This window comes from Callithrix jacchus, chromosome 6, assembly GCF_049354715.1.
Source record: "Callithrix jacchus isolate 240 chromosome 6, calJac240_pri, whole genome shotgun sequence".
Lineage (NCBI taxonomy): Eukaryota > Metazoa > Chordata > Mammalia > Primates > Cebidae > Callithrix > Callithrix jacchus.
The window spans coordinates 7,866,220-7,883,289 of NC_133507.1; the positions used below are offsets into that span (position 1 = coordinate 7,866,220).

At 43.6% G+C, this 17,070-nt stretch overlaps 1 protein-coding gene across 13 annotated transcripts in view; it reads right to left on the reverse strand.

Moving 5' to 3' along the window:
- The window catches only part of LOC103793584 (uncharacterized), an 85,842-nt gene that overhangs the window by 50,074 nt on the left and 18,698 nt on the right, over nt 1–17,070 (reverse strand). For 2 of the 13 annotated variants that reach the window (XR_013536576.1, XR_008482368.2), the window contains 2 exons: nt 10,586–10,676; nt 7,797–8,028 (listed from right to left, as the gene is read on the reverse strand). The exons of 7 other annotated variants lie outside the window; for them this stretch is intronic. The gene's annotated coding sequence lies outside the window, so the exon portion shown is untranslated. Of the gene's footprint in view, nt 1–7,796; nt 10,677–11,318; nt 16,008–17,070 lie in introns of those variants that run through there. 4 more of the 13 variants (XR_013536575.1, XR_008482364.2, XR_008482367.2 and 1 more) reach the window with 3 other exon arrangements.

The following is a 17,070-nucleotide window of genomic DNA, read 5'->3' on the forward strand; positions in this document are numbered from 1 at the left end:
ACTGTTCACATTCACCCAAAGGTGAAAGCAAGCCAAGTGTCCATCCACAGACAAGCGGATAAACAAAATGGGACATATTCATACAATATATCATTATTCAGCCTTAGAAAGAAAGGAGATTCTGGCTGGGTGCAGTGGCTCACACTTGTAATCCCAACCCTTTGGGAGGCTGAGGCAGGCCGATCGCTTGAGGCCAGACTGGCCAACATGGTAAAACCTGGTCACTACTAAAAATATAAAAATTAGCTGGGTGTGGTGGGAGCATACCCCGGTGAACCCAGCTACTCAGGAGGCTGAAGCATGGGAATCATCTGAGTCCAGGAGGTGGAGGTTGCAGTGGGTCCAGATTGCACCACTGCACTCCAGCCTGGGCAACAGACCAAGACGTTGTCTCAAAAAAACAAAAAGCGAAGAGATTCTGACTCATGCTGCAACGTGGATGAACCTTGGGGACAACATTTCTACTAAGTGAAATGAGCTAATCACAAAAGAACAAATGTTGGGAATCACTCGGGATGGCTGGCAAAATAATGGGGAAATATTATGGAAAGTTAGAAGATTATAGTCTCAAACCTTTTGGAAGGCCGGAAGGTTTTAATGAGATGAGCTGAAAGTGGCCAGTTTATTATGTTAGAATTTTAAGTCATAGGGTAAAAGATTAGGATAACAAAAAACTTCCCAGTTAAGTCTGTTTTCTCCTCATTCCTTTGTCCCTACCCTAATTTGTTTGCTCATGTAAACTTTGAGCTGGATGACCCTCTCAGAGGGAGGTCGAAGGGAAATTACCCGTTAATAGTGTTTATTCTGGGCCCCGAATGAAGACCTTTCATCATTCATAAAACCACTCTTTTAACCATGTTAATTAACCACAGCATGTTGACTTAGAACCTGTGTTATCAAATCTATACTAAATAAATATGAGGAGGACAGGGAGTCATACTAGGTTAGCTGCAATCACCCTCTGAAAATGGCTGACAACCATCCCTACCCCACTCAGATTCACTGTATTCTAGTGTGTGAGAGTGCATTCATTCATCCTGTCGTGAAGTCAGGGTGTGCGGGACAGAACTCCACAGGTGGTGATCAATGTCTCAGGTGGTGACCCCGACATGACTGAGGTCTCAAACAAATACCGCATTATTCCACTTATATGAGGTGCTTAGAGTCATCAGATTCACAGACAGAAAGTAAGATGGTGGTTGCCGGGGGCTGTGCAATGGAGAGGGGATGGGTACACAGTTCCTGCTGTGCAGGATGAAATGAGTCCTGGAGACAGATGGCAGGGATGGCTGCACAACATTGTGAATGTGCTTAACGCTACTGAACTGTACACTTGAAACAGTCAAAATGGTAAATCTTATTTTATTTTAGAGATGGAGTATTGTTCTGTCACCCAGGATGGAGTGCAATGGCGTGATCTCAGCTCACTGCAACCTCCGCCTCCCAGGTTCAAGCAATTCTCCTGCCTCAGCCTCCCAAGCAGTTGGGATTACAGGCACACATCACCATGTTTGGCTACTTTTTTTGTATTGTTAGTACAGAGGGGGTTTCACTACGTTGACCAGGTTGGTTTTGAAATCCTGACCTCAAGCAATCTGCTAGCCTCACCCTCCCAAGTACTAGGATTACAGGCGTAAGCCACTGTGGCCAGCCAAAATGGTAAATTTTATTGTATGTGTTTTTCACCACAACTTAAAAAAAAAAAAACTAAGGAGAAATGTTGAAACTACCAAGGAGAAGGTGTTTATTGAGAATATTTAGCTTCCATCAGCTGAAACCTGTTGGTCCTCTTTGGTCAACTGGAGCAGGTGAGAGGGGCTGCCCTGACCTCAAGCCTCCCTCTCCAATCGTTTCTAGGTTTTCTGTGAAAACGAAATGGACGTTTACTTAAGCCTCAGCAGGTGTTTTATTTTGTCCTAATTGTGTAGCCAGGCATTCACTGTTCTCATTAGTTCTGCCAAGTCAGCACCAGAGGCTGGTGAGGTGGCCATGGAGATGAACGAGTCCTTCCAGTTGGCAGAGAGTGGTGTGAGGCTGACGCTTGTCTTGTGAAATGCCCCTCAACTCTGAAGCTGAGGACTTCCTTTGGGGAGCTGAGTGACCATCTGTGAACACTTCCACCCCAAACATCATCATCAGTGGTTTTATGATGATGTGTGAGTTCCTAATGTAGCAGTTAAATTTTATAGCAAAAGCTATAATGCTCCTTTATACTTTGTTAAATTATCTCTGGACAAAGAGTTACGGGAGAAGGTGAAGAATGAAGGGTCCCTTTCTGAAACACAATAAAAAGGGTGCATCAACATTTTCTGGTAGCTCCTGGGGCCATCTTCCCCTGACAATGTGTCCCAGTGCTGAAACACATGCATGATCTTGTAGAGCCAGCACTGAGCAAGGAAATGCTTGGCACCCCCACATCCTGAGTGGGTTCAAGTGCAGGTTTCCAAGGCCATAGTGCCCAAGCTACAGGCAGCCAAAGTTTCAGACGTTACCATAGCTAATTATAATTAACTCAGCTTCATCCTCACAAAGCTGAGGACATTAACACTAATTAACTCCATTGTCCAGCGGGGGAACTGCAGTTTAGACACAGAGGTAGGTTTTGCTCAAGGTCATGCAGCAAGTAAGTTTAAAAAATGAGATTTGAACCCAGGCAGTCTAGGTCTAGAGCCTGAAGACTTTACTACAGGCAGCTTGGGCTCTGGTGGCAGAGAGGTCAACACCATCAGAACAATACAGAATTCACGAAAGCAGTTCCGGATAGGGTGCTGAGGAAACCACAGTGTCAGAAGGTGTCATACTGGTTTTGTTTAAATCAAGAAGGTGCTAAAAGGAGGCAATTGGGGAAAAAAGTCACTACTGGGTATCGGCACATGCATGAGCCGGCAGGGCCAGGAAGGAGGGAGGGTAAGGTATTTCCATCCAGACCCTCAACTCACCCTCTCCCTCCTCCTTTGTCTCTTTGGGCTAGTGGCCTAAGGCTTCCAGTCCCCCTCCCCCTTTTTTTGTGAGACAGTCTCATTCTGTCTCCCAGACTGGAGTGCAATGGGGTGATCTTGGCTCACTGCAACCTCCACCTCCCGGGTTCTGGCAATTTTCCTGCCTAAACCTCCTACAGAGGCACCTGCCACTACACCCAGCTAATTTTTGTATTTTTAGTAGAAACAGGGTTTCACCATGTTGGTCAGGCTGGTCTCAAACTCCTGACCTCAGGTGATGCACCTGCCTCAGCCTCTCAAAGTGCTGGGATTACAGGTGTGAGCCACCGTGCCTGGCCTCTAGTCCCTTCTTTTGGCCTCTGGTTATAAAGGTAATTGTAACCATAAAATATCCAGGATATAAGTTTCCTTTGCCCACTGGTACTTTTGACTTGGGTCATCCATTTTTTCGTGTGTTCTGTGTCTTTGTAGCCTATATCCTGTGACAGTTATTCAAAGATTCACACAATATCCATTCTCTCATTTCTTATGACCAAATTTAACTTTAACCTTTTCTAACTTTGCAATAACAGAAAATCAGAATGATTTATCTTTCTTTCTGTCTCTCAGTAACTCATATGCACACGTGCGCGCGCACACACACACACACACACACACATACATTATCTAGAAAATGTTCATCTAGCTCAGGTTTCTGGCCCTTAACTGAATTCGTGAGTGGTGTATAAGAATGTGTTTTCTTGGTCTTGTGTTATGTTTAAGGCAACATGTCTCCATCTGATCAGGGTTATGCCTCTACAAATGTTGGATTTATGTAAATGCCACTCTGTCTCCAACCAGTACAGCACACGATTTAGCTGTAGTTCAGTGATGTTATTTTGGAGAACTGCATGAGCTCTAACTACAGAATTTAAGAAAATCTATATTAAAGGAGAAAAACAAGCATCAGTGCTGACTTTTTAAAAAAGTATTTATTTCAAAATAAGTGCAGACTCCACAGGGAGTTGCAAAAATAGGAAATAAGAGTTTTTGAGCCCTCACCTGACTTCCTCCAGTGCTGATGTCTTTTATAACTCTGGTGCAACATGAGAACCAAGGACCAAGAAATTCACACCACTACATTCCTGTGAACTGGAGTACAATCTTATTCAGTGTTCACCTTTTTCACCCTGCATTAATGTGTGAGTGTGTGTGTGTCTGTGTGAGTGTGTGTGTGTGTCTCTGTGTGTGTGTGTGTGTGTGTGTGCATGTGTGTGTGTGTACTTGTATGCGATTTTACCCTATGTACAGATTTATGTAATGTCATGATCAAGACATGAAGCCATTCTGTCATCTCTGGGGAACTTTCTCATACCCATTTTATCCAGACTCACCCATCCACCCATCCCTATAACCATAACCATCTCTATAGTCTTGTCATTTTGAGGATATTTTTAAACAGGCTTATACCATATTAAAAAGCCATTTCAGGCCATGCGTGGTGGCTCATGCCTGTAATCCCAGCACTTCGGGAGGCTGAGGCAGGCAGATCATGAGGTCAAGAGATTGAGACCATCCTGGCCAACATGGTGAAACCCTGTTTCTACTAAAAATACAAAAACTAGCTGGGTGTGGTGGTGCATACCTGTAGTCCCAGCTACTCGGGTGGCTGAGGCAGGAGAATCGCTTTAACTGAGGAGGCAAAGGTTGCAGTGAGCTGAAATCTCACCACTGCACTCCAGCTTGGTGATAGAGTGAGACTCTGTCAAAAAAATTCAAATTGGCTGTTTTTACTAAGTATAATACCCTTAAGATCCATCCAAGCTACTGCATGTTTCAATAGTTTTCATTGCTGAGTAGCATTTTCTTTTATGAATGAACCAGAGTTTGTTCAGCCCTTCACCCTTTGAAGGACATTTGGATTGTTTCCACTGTTTGGGTATTATGAATAAAATCGCTGTGAGTGTTCAGCACAAGCTTGTGTGTGAATATAACTTTCCATTTCACTACTAGTCGTATTGTTAGTTCACGTCTATTTGTTGTCGTTCTTTTATTGAGATGGAGTCTGGCTGCGCTGCCCAGGCTGGAGTACAGTGGCACAATCTCAACTCACTGAAACCTCCACCTCTCAGGCTCAAGAGATTCTCCTGCCTCAGCCTCCCGGGTAGTTGGGACTACATGTGCTTACCACCATGCCCAGTTAATTTTTGTATTTTTAGTAGAGACAGGGTTTCGCCATGTCCTGACCTCAAAGAATCTGCCTGCCTCAGCCTCCCAAAGTTCTGGGATTATAGGCATGAGCCATTATGCTTGGTTGTACATGCCTAGTTATTAAAGAAACTTATTTTACAGAGTGGTTATACCATTTTACATTTCCACTAGCTATGTATGAGAATTCCGGTTTCTCAACATCCTTGCCAAGATTTGATGTTATGCCTAATCTTATATTTTTGTAAATTTATTTGTTTTTCTTTGCTCTCTTACCCAGGCTGGAGTATAGTGGCGTGACCTCAGCTCACTGCAACCTCTGCCTCCCTCCTTGAAGTGATTCTCCTGCCTCAGCCTCCCAAGTAGCTGGAATTACAGGTATGTGCCACCACACCTGGCTAACTTTTTTGTATTTTAGTAGAGACAAGGTTTTGCCATGTTGGCCAGGCTGGTCTCAAACTCCTGACCTATATGATTGACCTGCCTTGGTCTCCCAAAGTGCTAGAACGATAGATGTGAGCCACCAGGCCCAGCCCCTATTTTAGCCATTCTAATAGGTATGTAGTATCTCACTGTGATTTAGACTTGCATTTCCTTAATGGCAGTGACGTTAAATATGTTTTCATGTGCTTCTTTGCCATCTGTATCTCCTCTCCAGTGAAATGTAAAGTTTGTATCTTTTGTGCATTTTCTAATTGGATTCTTTGGTTTGGTTTTGTCATTGTTTTACTGTTGAGTTTCAAGTATTCTTTACGTATTCTAGATACAAGCCTTTTTCATATGTGTGGTTTGCAAATATTTTTCTCTCCATTTTTAGCATGTCTTTTCATCCTCTTACCAGGGTCTTTAAAGCCACAAAAAGTTTTAATTTTGGCCAGGCATGGCAGCACATACCTGTAATCCCAGCACTTTGGGAGGTTGAGGCGGCTGGATAACCTGAGGTCAGGAGTTTGAGACCAGTCTGCCTAACATGGCAAAACCCATTCTCTACTAGAAATACAAAAAAAGAAAGAAGAAAAGAAAGAAAGAAAGAAGAAAAGAAAGAAAGAAAGAGAAAGAAAGAAAAAGAAAGAAAGAAAGAAAGAAAGAAAGAAAGAAAGAAAGAAAGAAAGAAAGAAAGAAAGGAAGGAAGGAAGGAAGAAAGGAGGGAGGGAGGGAGGGAGGAGAGGAAGAGGAAGAGAAGAAGAAGAAGACAAAGAAGAAGGAGGAGGAGGAGGAGGAGGAGAAGGAGGAGGAGGAGGAGGAAGAACAGAGGCCTTGGAAACAATGTCACACATCTACAACAATCTGATCTTTGACAAACCTGACAAAAACAAGCAATGGGGAAAGGATTCCCTGTTTAATAAATGGTGTTGGGAAAACTGGCTAGCCACATGCAGGAAGCTGAAACTAGATCCCTTCCTGACAACTTACACTAAAATTAACTCCAGATGGATTAAAGATTTAAACATAAGACCTAACACCATAAAAACCCTGAAGAAAACCTAGACAAAACCATTCAGGACATAGGCATAGGCAAGGACTTCATGACTAAAACACCAAAAGCATTGGCAACAAAAGCCAGAATAGACAAATGGGACCTAATTAAACTCCAGAGCTTCTATACAGCAAAAGAAACAATCAGTAGAGTGAACCAGCAACCAACAGAATGGGAAAAAAATTTTGCAATCTACCCATTTGACAAAGAGCTAATATACGAATCTACAAAGAACTAAAACAGATTTACAAGAAAAAAACAAACCCATTCAAAAGTGGGCAAAGGATATGAACAGACACTTTCAAAAGAAGACATACATGAAGCCAAGAAACATGAAAAAATGCTCATCATCACTGGTCATTAGAGAAATGCAAATCAAAACCACATTGAGATACCATCTCACGCCAGTTAGAATGGCGATCATTAAAAAGTCTGGAAACAACAGATGCTGGAGAGGATGTGGAGAAATAGGAACACTTTTACACTGCTGGTGGGAGTGTAAATTAGTTCAACCATTGTGGAAGACAGTGTGGCCGTTCCTCAAGGATCTAGAAATAGAAATTCCATTTGACCCAGCAATCCCATTACTGAGTATATATCCAAAGGATTATAAATCATTCTATTATAAGGACATATGCATACGTGCATTGCAGCACTGTTTACAATAGCAAAGACTTGGAACCAACCCAAATGCCCATCGACGATAGACTGGACAGGGAAAATGTGGCACATAATCACCATGTAATACTAGGCAGCCATAAAAAACGGTGAGTTCATGTTCTTTGTAGGGACATGGATGAATCCGGAAACCATCATTCTCAGCAAACTGACACAAGAACAGAAAATCAAACACCACATGTTCTCACTCATAGGCGAGTGTTGAACAATGAGAACACATGGACACAGGGAGGGGAGCATCACACATTGAGGTCTGTAGAGGAGGGACAGTCGGGGGTAGGGAGTTGGGGAGGGATAATATGGAGAGAAATGCCAGATGTAGGTGATGGGGATGGAGGCAGCAAACCACATTGCCATGTATGTACCTATGCAACAATCCTGCATGTTCTTTACATGTACCCCAGAACCTAAAATGTAATTTTATATATATTTTAATAAATAAATAAAAATAAAATGGAAAAAAAAAAGAAAATGGGGTGTGGGTTTCATAAGGGGCTCACTGCTTGGGGTCTTACCCAGGTACAGCCAGTGGTGGGGCTGTTATTTTCCACTGGCAGCTGCACTAGGCTGGCCACACCTGGCACCTCTGGCGTGGTGGCTGGGGATGCCCCAGGAATGAGGTCTTCAGGTGCCTCGTCATGTGTACCAGATACCAAGTGCCTGCTGTAGGGGAGGGTGGCGGAGATCCTGAGGTTCAGTGTTCAGGAGGATTAGCCAGTTTGCCAGACAAGCTTAGAGCATCCTGCCCTGTGGGGTAAAAGGTACGAACTGTCACCCTTTGCTGCTGGCTCCTTTGCCAGGATCCCTTCCCAGCACAAGTGCACACAGTCCCCTCCAGCACTGCGGGGACACAGCCCTGCAACTTACTGCGGGCTCCACCCACCTCTTCCCTACAACCCCCACTCTTATTTGGGGCTGTAAAAGTAGGAAACACTCCCATACAAACCCAAATTGCTTTTTCTACTCTCCCACCTCACAACAATCAACATGGAAGACTTCTGTGGCCAAATATGCGGGGATTTCTCCCCAACAATAAACAAGCAATCGGTTCTGCTGGGGACAATTCTAGTACTGTTCACCTGGAGACAGAATCAGATCCCAGACGGTGAGGGCTCCGGGCTCCGGGCCCAAGACTCCCTCCCTCCCAGCCCTGCTAGATACCAGGAGCAAGTCCAGGCCTCCAGAACTCCTGACTGACTGGCTTCAAGTTGGGGCTCCCATGGCTCCTCTTTTGATTAATTTCCTGGAGCAGCTCACAGAACTCAGAGAAACACTTAACTTACCTTTAGTGGTTGATTACAAAGGATACAAACAAAGAGATGCGGAGGGTGAGGTGTGGGAGAGGGAGCACGAAGCTACTATGGAACCACACTCCAAGAAGCTCCTCATGTTCAGCCATCCAAAAGCTCCTCGCATCCAGTCCTTTGGGTTTTTATTGAAGCTTCATGACTGATTAAACCACTGGCGATTGGTGATCAACTCACCCTCCGGGTTGTGGGGTGCGGCTGAAAGTCCTAACCCTCTAATCCTGCCTAGGCATTTCTCGTAACCAGCCCCATCCTGAAGCTCCCTAGGGGCTGCCAGCCAGCAGTCAATTCATTTGTGTACAAAAAGACATCGCTGTGGAGTTGCTAGGATTTCAGGAGTTGTGTGCCAGGAAACAGGGTTCACAATATATCACAGGGGACATGCTGGGGCTCCTGTGAGCCTGGGACACCCAGTCTTGTCCATAGAGTGCTCGGGAACCCTGCACTGTAGGGTGGGATGTGCACCCCGGGTGTAGGACAGAAGACGAAGAGGACGTGGAGGAGCGTGGAAGTGCGGCAGGACTGGGCCATGACCACCCATTCTCCTGCCAAGGAATAGTGAGAGAGAAGGCTGCCCAGGGCACAGCCATAGCATGCCTACGAGGTCCATGGAAGCAGATCCCTGTGAGTTCAGGACATCTGAGACTGATCATTGGAGCCCCAGCCATGCACTGCTGACGATGTGAGACCACAGCCTATCCAGGAATCGAAACAGAGGTGTCTGCTCCAGCCACTTGTGATTTACAGGCTTTAATTGCAGATCTGCTCCTATCTTATAAAATCAGGATGGAGTCACCACTGCTGAGGCAGGGAAAAGATCTGTCTAAAATATTGGCTGCTGTCGTCAATACTGGGACCTCTTAAGCCAGGTCTCTTCCACATTCTGATGAGGTAAGGCTGCTCTGGAAGAAAAAGGCCTCCAGAACATAAATCTATTTGACACCAAATGTCTCTTTCTCTCGGTGAGCCAAACCCCTCTATGCAGGAGCCAGAGATACTGACACAGAAAAAAAGGAGCTGGTTCTGTCTTCAAGGACAGAAAGAAAGAGAAACTCCATCTGGTGCTAAAGCAGGCCCTCTCTGCAGCTCCTTCCAAGCCCAAACCAGCTACCACAACTCTCACCAAATCTGTAGCTCTTCACGGGGATGGAAAAGCAATCTCGTGTCACGTGTGGCCATTGGGATGATTTCCTCCTGCCCTCGTGCCTGCTGTGGATGAAGGGCGCTCCCCCATGCTGTTACTGCTGCTTTGGCCAATGGAGCATTAGCAGTGAGGTGTGAGCAAAGGCCTAGAATGGGCCCTTGACCATGAGAATACATCCAGGTGCTGCTGATCCAAGGAGGAAGAGCCCATGGGGCGCATCAGAGGCCACCCTGCAACTCAGAGGCCAGTGCAGCTGCGCCCAGTGACCTGCACAGCTGTGCGTGAAGAATGAACACTGGTTGCTACAAGCCACTGAAATTGTGGCGTTGTCTGTTACACAGCATGATTGTGCCAAAAGTCCATCAGCACATCCAGGACTGTAGAAAAACAAGACGCTGACACAATGCTACCATCTCAGATTAATCTGAAAAACAACCCTGATGCCAACATACTTGTTTTTCTCTCGCATCTTCAAATTGTATTATTCCCTCAGTCTGTGAGCCAGGGGTTATTTTATTTTTAAAGCTTGCTGCCTCCTCAGTATATATAATTTGACCCTAATTTTGTAAGACATGAATATATATAAATATATTCCAGAGATGAGACTGAAATGCTCAAGATGGTGACAGCAGTATTTCTGGGTTGAGAGATTTAGAGTGACTTATGTTCCGCTGAAAACATTTCTATATTTGTTCACATTTTCTATAAGTAATTATTTTATAATCAGCTATACATAATGATTTTTGAATAGATAAGGCTTAACATAAACATAGTTCAAACATAAAGTTTACTTCCCCAGAGACTTTGTTCGGAATGTCAAACACGCAGGCCAGGAAGGTAAGTAAATCCTTACACAAAAGGACTGTTCACCCTGGGGAGGGAGGGAACTGCCAGGAATCCAGCACAGGGATCCTCAGATGCTGTTGGCCTCTTCTGCTGAGAAACTGATGGGAGAAAAGATTTGTCCTTGAGAAAGTTGGCCCCTGATTAAACGTTACTATGCACTGAGACGTCGGTAAATCATTTCCACAACCCCAAACATTGAAATAGTGGGAGGTGGCAATGACCCCTTGGGTGATTTTTCACCTGGGAGGACGTCATAAAGGTAAAGATGAGCACTAGGGTTCAAACGTGCTTGTACTGGGGACACCTGCAGTGAGCAGAGAGTGGGGCACACACCTCCCTAGACTCATTTCTCAGAAACACAACAGGTCACCCACTTTCTCTCCAAAAGCAGAAAGTAAAGTCAGATTGAGCTCGTGTTCCCTTGTCCCTGAAAATGCCTAACTGGATGTGTGAGGTTATGACAGATTTAGAACCCACCAAAATCAGAGCGAGTGTCCTTGCTGGGCTAGGACATACTCTACTTCTCTGATGTGGAATAAGATGAAAATTTCATAACCTCAAGGGACAGAGAACATTGCCCACTGCAGACAGTAATATCCAGGGGCATCTTTCAGGGTTCTCAGGTGGGCAAAACCACAATGGGTCATGGGATGAGTGATCTATTATGGGTACGAGACCTTGCCAGTTGTGGAGGTGTGAGAGGGAAGCTAGCAGAGCGGAGGAATCACCAACTAGCCGACCTGAGAAGTCAAGCTCGTCACGCTGCCAAAACTACTCCGTGAAGGCAGAGGAGATGTCCACAGCGAGCTATTTCTTCTGTGAGTTTTCAGCCAAGCACCTGAAGATGATCTAGAGCTATCTGTTGGTCAGGAGGATGCCCCACAGTGAAGAAGACCAAATGGACAAGGAGTGCAAGGACACTCAGGAGGTTGTGGCACCTCCAAGTGTGTCTGTCACTACATCTAACTGCGCTGACCTTCAGAGGGTAATGGCTGCTGCCCACTGATCAGAATTGGCTCAGTCCTTTCTGTAAGGAAAGAAGGGGAAAGGGAAATTGAAAGGGAATCTGGCCTTGTCAGTTTCTATGGCAAGGCTCTGCCAGCACAACATGGTGGCCATGGGCCAGGCAGCCCAGAGTGCCTGCTGCAGAGCCAGCTCTTCTAGCTAAAAGTTTCTGCACCTCGGCACTGCTGACGCTTCCAGCAGGCGATCACTGCGGGCTTACCCTGAACATCCCTGGCCTCTACCCAAAGGATACCAAGGGCATAGTCCCTGCAAGTCATAAACAAAACCATCCCCAGACATTGGCAAATGTCCCCAGAGTGGTGGCAGACAACGATCCGGCCAGCTGAGAACCGCTGACTTACCGTCTGCATCTCAGAGCACTGAAACAAGGTCTTAGAAAATAATGAAGCTTATTCACTTACCTTGTGCTCACTAAAAAACATTGTTTTAAAAAGTTTTAGTAGGAATAGAAAGGGTTTCTGGGTGATTAATGAACAACTAAAGGGGGATGGGTTCATGCCTATAATCCCAGCACTTTGGGAGGCCGAGGCAGGAGGATCACAAGGTCAGGGGATCGAGACCATCCTGGCTAACACAGAGAAACCCCAACTCTACTAAAAAACATAAAAAAAATTAGCTGAGCACAGTGGCACACGCCTGTAGTCCCAGCTACTCAGGAGGCTGAGGCAGTAGAATCACTTGAACCCAGGGACCCAAGATTGCGCCACTGTACTCCAGCCTGGGCAACAGAGCGAAACTTCATACCAAAAAAATTAAAATTGGGGAGCCTGAAGCAGGGGGATCACCTCAGGCCAGGAGTTTGAGACTAGCCTAGGCAAGACCCCACCTCTTCTCATATTTTGTGTGTGTGTGTGTGTGTGTGATGGAGTCTTGCTCTGTGCCAGACTGGAGTGCAGTGGCGCGATCTCAGCTCACTGCAACCTCCACCTCCTCGGTTCAAGCAATTCTCCTGCCTCAGCCTCCTAAGTAGATGGGATTATAGGCATGCACCACTGCGCTCAGCTAATTTTATTATTATTTTGTATTTTTAGTAGAGATAGGGTTTCACCCTGTTGGTCAGGCTAGTCTCAAACTCCTGACCTAGTGATACACCTACCTCGGCCTCCCAAAGTGCTGGGATTACAGGTGTGAGCCATTGTGCCTGGCTGCAAGACCCCATCTCTACAAAAAGTGTACAAATTAGCCGGGCATGGCTGTTGTCTAGCACGTAAATAAATCCAGTGTTCTATTTTTCCATCGCTGTGGCACTCATTGCCTTTTCTTTAACAATCCTGGAAGTTCTACTAAGATTGCCTTGTCGATCCTCCTTGTCTGGAGCAGTGGACAACCCAATCTGAGGCGTGTTGGCCATCAGCTCAAAGGGCTAAGCCCACAGCCAGGGTCTCTGCTGCTTTTTGTGGTGAGTCACTCAACAGCAATAATGCCTTTCTTGTTTGTGGAGTTACAACCTGAGTCTCCCGTCAGTAGTTTCCAATCCATGACTCAGAGTGTGAGACTTTGTTGGGATGCTAAAGTGGTTTGTTGAGTTTTCAACCTTGATTTGTAACTTATCTATTAATTCTCTTTTGAAAGAAATCTTTGTCGTGGAGGAGTAAATAAGCTACTGAGCTTTGTTGTGGAGGAGTAAATAAGCTACTGAGCAACTGATTCAAATTCTATCTGCAGAGTCCTGCAGCTCTCTGAATTTCTGCCTTTTCTGTCTGTAATCTGTACTTCTCATTCAGATGATGTTGGGTCATGGAGACCAGTGCGCTCCAGAAAAAAACTGACCCAGCCTTGACTCAATCTGAAAGTCTCTCTGTTACACAAAATTGTCACTTGCCCTACATTTTTCTTTTCTTTTTTGAGTTGGAGTTTTCCTCATTGCCCAGAATGGAGTGCAATGGCACGATCTCGGCTCACCACAATCTCTGCCTCCCAGGTTCAAGCGATTCTCCTGCCTCAGCCTCCCAAGTAGATGAGATTACAGGTATGCACCACTATGCCTGGCTAATTTTTCTCTCTTTTTTTTGTATTTTTAGTAGAGAATGGGTTTCTCCATGTTGGTCAGGCTGGTCTCAAACTCCTGACCTCAGGTGATCTGCTCGCCTAGGCTTCCCAAAGTGCTGGGATTACAGGCATGAGCCACCACGACCAGCCCATTTGCCACACTTATATCACAATTACCTCTGGGTTTGTCTCTCTCTGTCTTGTAAAGTTTGTGGTTGAAGCATATATGCAGGAGTCAGACATAACAATTAAAATGGTAAATTTTATGTTTTATATATATATTTTATCAATAGAAAATAAGTCAAATGCTGGCTGTACAAACTAAAAATAAGAAGTTAGACATCGACTTATGAGATGCAGTTAGGGCAGTGCTTAGAGATAAATTTATAACTGTAAAAATCTGTGATAACAAAGAAAAAAGATCTCAAATCAACAACTTAATCTTCCACAGTAAGACACTGGAAGAACAACAAGCCAAACCTAAAGCAAGTGTGAGAAAGGAGATAAGAACTAGAGGGGAATGTAATGAAATAGCGAGTCGAAAAACAATAGAGAATATCAACAAAATCAAAAGTTGGTTCTTCTAAAAGATCAACAAAGTTGACCAACCTTCACCTAGGCTGACTGACAAAAAAGAGAGAAGAATCAAATTACTAACATCAGAAATGAATGAGAGGCCATTGCTACCAACTTACAGAAGTAAAAAAGAATTGTGACGGAAACCATGGACATCTGTATGCCAATAAATTAGATAACTTAGATGAAATGGACAAATTACTAAAAAGACACAAACTCCAAAACTGATTCTAGGAAAAAGAGAAGATGTAAATAGACATAGAAAAGGGATTAAATTAGTAATAAAAGAAAAAATCTAGGCCAGGTGCAGTGGTATAAGCTTGTAATCCCAGCACTTTGGGAAGCTAAGGTGAGTGGATGGTTTGAACTCAGAAGCTTGAGACTAGCCTGGGCAACATGGTGAAATCCCATCTCTACAAAAAAAAAAGAAAGAAAAAGTGGTGTGTGCCTGTAGTCTCAGCTACTCTGGGAGATGGAGGTGGCAAGATCACTTGAGCTCAGGAGGTCCAGGCTGCAGTGAGACTGCACTCCGGTCTGGGTAACAGAGTGAGACCCTGTCTCAAAAAAAAAAAAAAAAAAAGGAAAAGAAAAGAAAAGAAAATTCTCACAAAGAAAAGCCCAGGATCAGATGGCTTCACTGGTGAATTCTACAAAACGCTTCATGAAGAATTAATACTGATCTTTCACAAAATCTTCCAAAAACTAGAAGAGAAGGCACACCTTCCAACTCATCCTATGAGCCTGATATTAGCCCAATACCAAAAACAAAGATATCACAAGGAAAGAAAACTATAGACCAACATATCTTATAGGTACAGATGCAAAAATCCTGAACAAACACTACCAAATTGAATCCAGCAATGTGTAAGAAGGATTTTACACCACAATCGAGTGGGATTTATCCCAGGAATGGACGGTTGGCTTAATATCTAACAATAGATTATTTTAACATATCACATTATTACAATAACAGAAAAAAAATACAATAATCTTAACAGGTGTAAAAAAAGCAATTGGCAAAATTCAATATGCTTTCATAATTTAAAGAAAAACCTTTAAAAAACTAGCAATAGAAGTTTCTAAGCCTGATAAAAAGCGTCTATGGAAAACTTACAGCTACCGTCACACTTAGTAGAGGGACTGCCTACTTTTCCGCTAAGATCAAGATGTCTGTTCTTGCCAGCTCCACTCAATATTGTACTAGAAGTTCTAGCCAGGGAAATTAGGCAAGAAAATAAAACAAAAGCCACCAAAATTGGAAAGAAAAAATAAAATCATCACTATTTGCAGATTATGTAATTCTGTATAAAGAAAATCCTAAGGAGTCTAAGAAAAACATTAAAATTAGAACTAATAAATGAGTTTAGCCAGCTTTCAGGATACAAAATCGGTAACAGAAAAAATCTGTTGTTATTTCTATACCTTAGTGATGCACAATCAAAAAATGAAATTAGAAAAACAGACTGGGCATGGTGGCTCATGCCTGTAATCCCAGCACTTTGGGAAGCTGAGGTGGGCAGATCACTTGAGGTCAGGAGTTCAAGATCAGCCTGGCCAACGTGGTGAAACCTCATCTCTACTAAAAATACCCAAATTAGCTGGGCATGGTGGTGCACACCTGTAATCCCAGGTACTGAGAAGGCTGAGGCACAAGAATCTCTTGAACGTGGGAGGCAGAGTCTGCAGTGAGCCAGGATTGCACCACTGCACTCCAGGCTGGGTGACAGAGTAAGACTCTGTCTCAAAAAACAAAACAAAACAAAATTAGAAAAACAAATTCATTTACAAGATCTTTAAAAGGAATAAATTACCTAGGAGGAAATTTGACAAAAGAAGTGTGTAACTTATTCTCTGAATACTATAAAACATTGTTGAAAGAAATTAAAAAAGCTCTAAATAGATGAAAAAACATATACCATGTTCATGTATTCAAAGATTTAATAATGTGAACATGGCAATATTACCTAAATTGATCTACAAAATTAATGTAATTCCTATCAAAATCCCAGCTGACATATTTGTAAAAACTGACAAGCTGATTCTAAAATTCATATAGAAACTCATGGACCCAAAATAGCAAAACAGAAAAAATCTTGAAAAAGAAGAACAAAGCTGTAGCAGTTATAATTCTCAATTTCGTCACTTAACGCAAAGTTAACAATAATCAAGACAGTGCGGTGTCAGCATAAGGATAGACAGATAGAACAATGGAATAGAATTAACAATCTAGAAATGAACCTGTGTATCTATATATTCAACTGATTTTCACTAACCATGCCAAAAGCATTCAACGGGGGGAGATAATAATCTTTTCAACTGGGTGGGGGGAATAACAATAATAACCATCTTTTTGGGTTTTCTTTGAGACAGTCTCACTCTGTCACCGACTGAAGTGCAGTGGCACTATCTCAGCTCACTTCAATCTCCGCCTCCCAGGTTCAAGTGACTCTCCTGCTTCAGCCTTCTGAGTAGCTGGGAGTACAGGCACGCATCACCACTTCCAGCTAATTTTTTGTATTTTTAGTAGAGACAGGGTTTCACCATGTTGGCCAGAATGGTCTTGATCTCTTGACCTCGTGATCTGCCCGCCTCAGCCTCCCAAAGTGTTGGGATTACAGGCATGAGGCACTGTGCCCAGCCAATAATAATCTTTTCAACAACTGGATGTCTACATGCAAAAGAATTAAACTGAACCCCTACTTCAGGCCACATGCAAGACTGAAAGACAAGTAAAAATGAATTAAAGATCTAAATGTAAAAGCTGAAACTATGACATTTTTGGAAGAACATATAGCCTTAAATCTTTATAACCTTGGATTAAGCAGCATTTTCCTAGAGATGACACCAAAAACACAAGGAACAAAAGCAAAAGTAGACAAACTGGACTTCACTAAAGTTAAA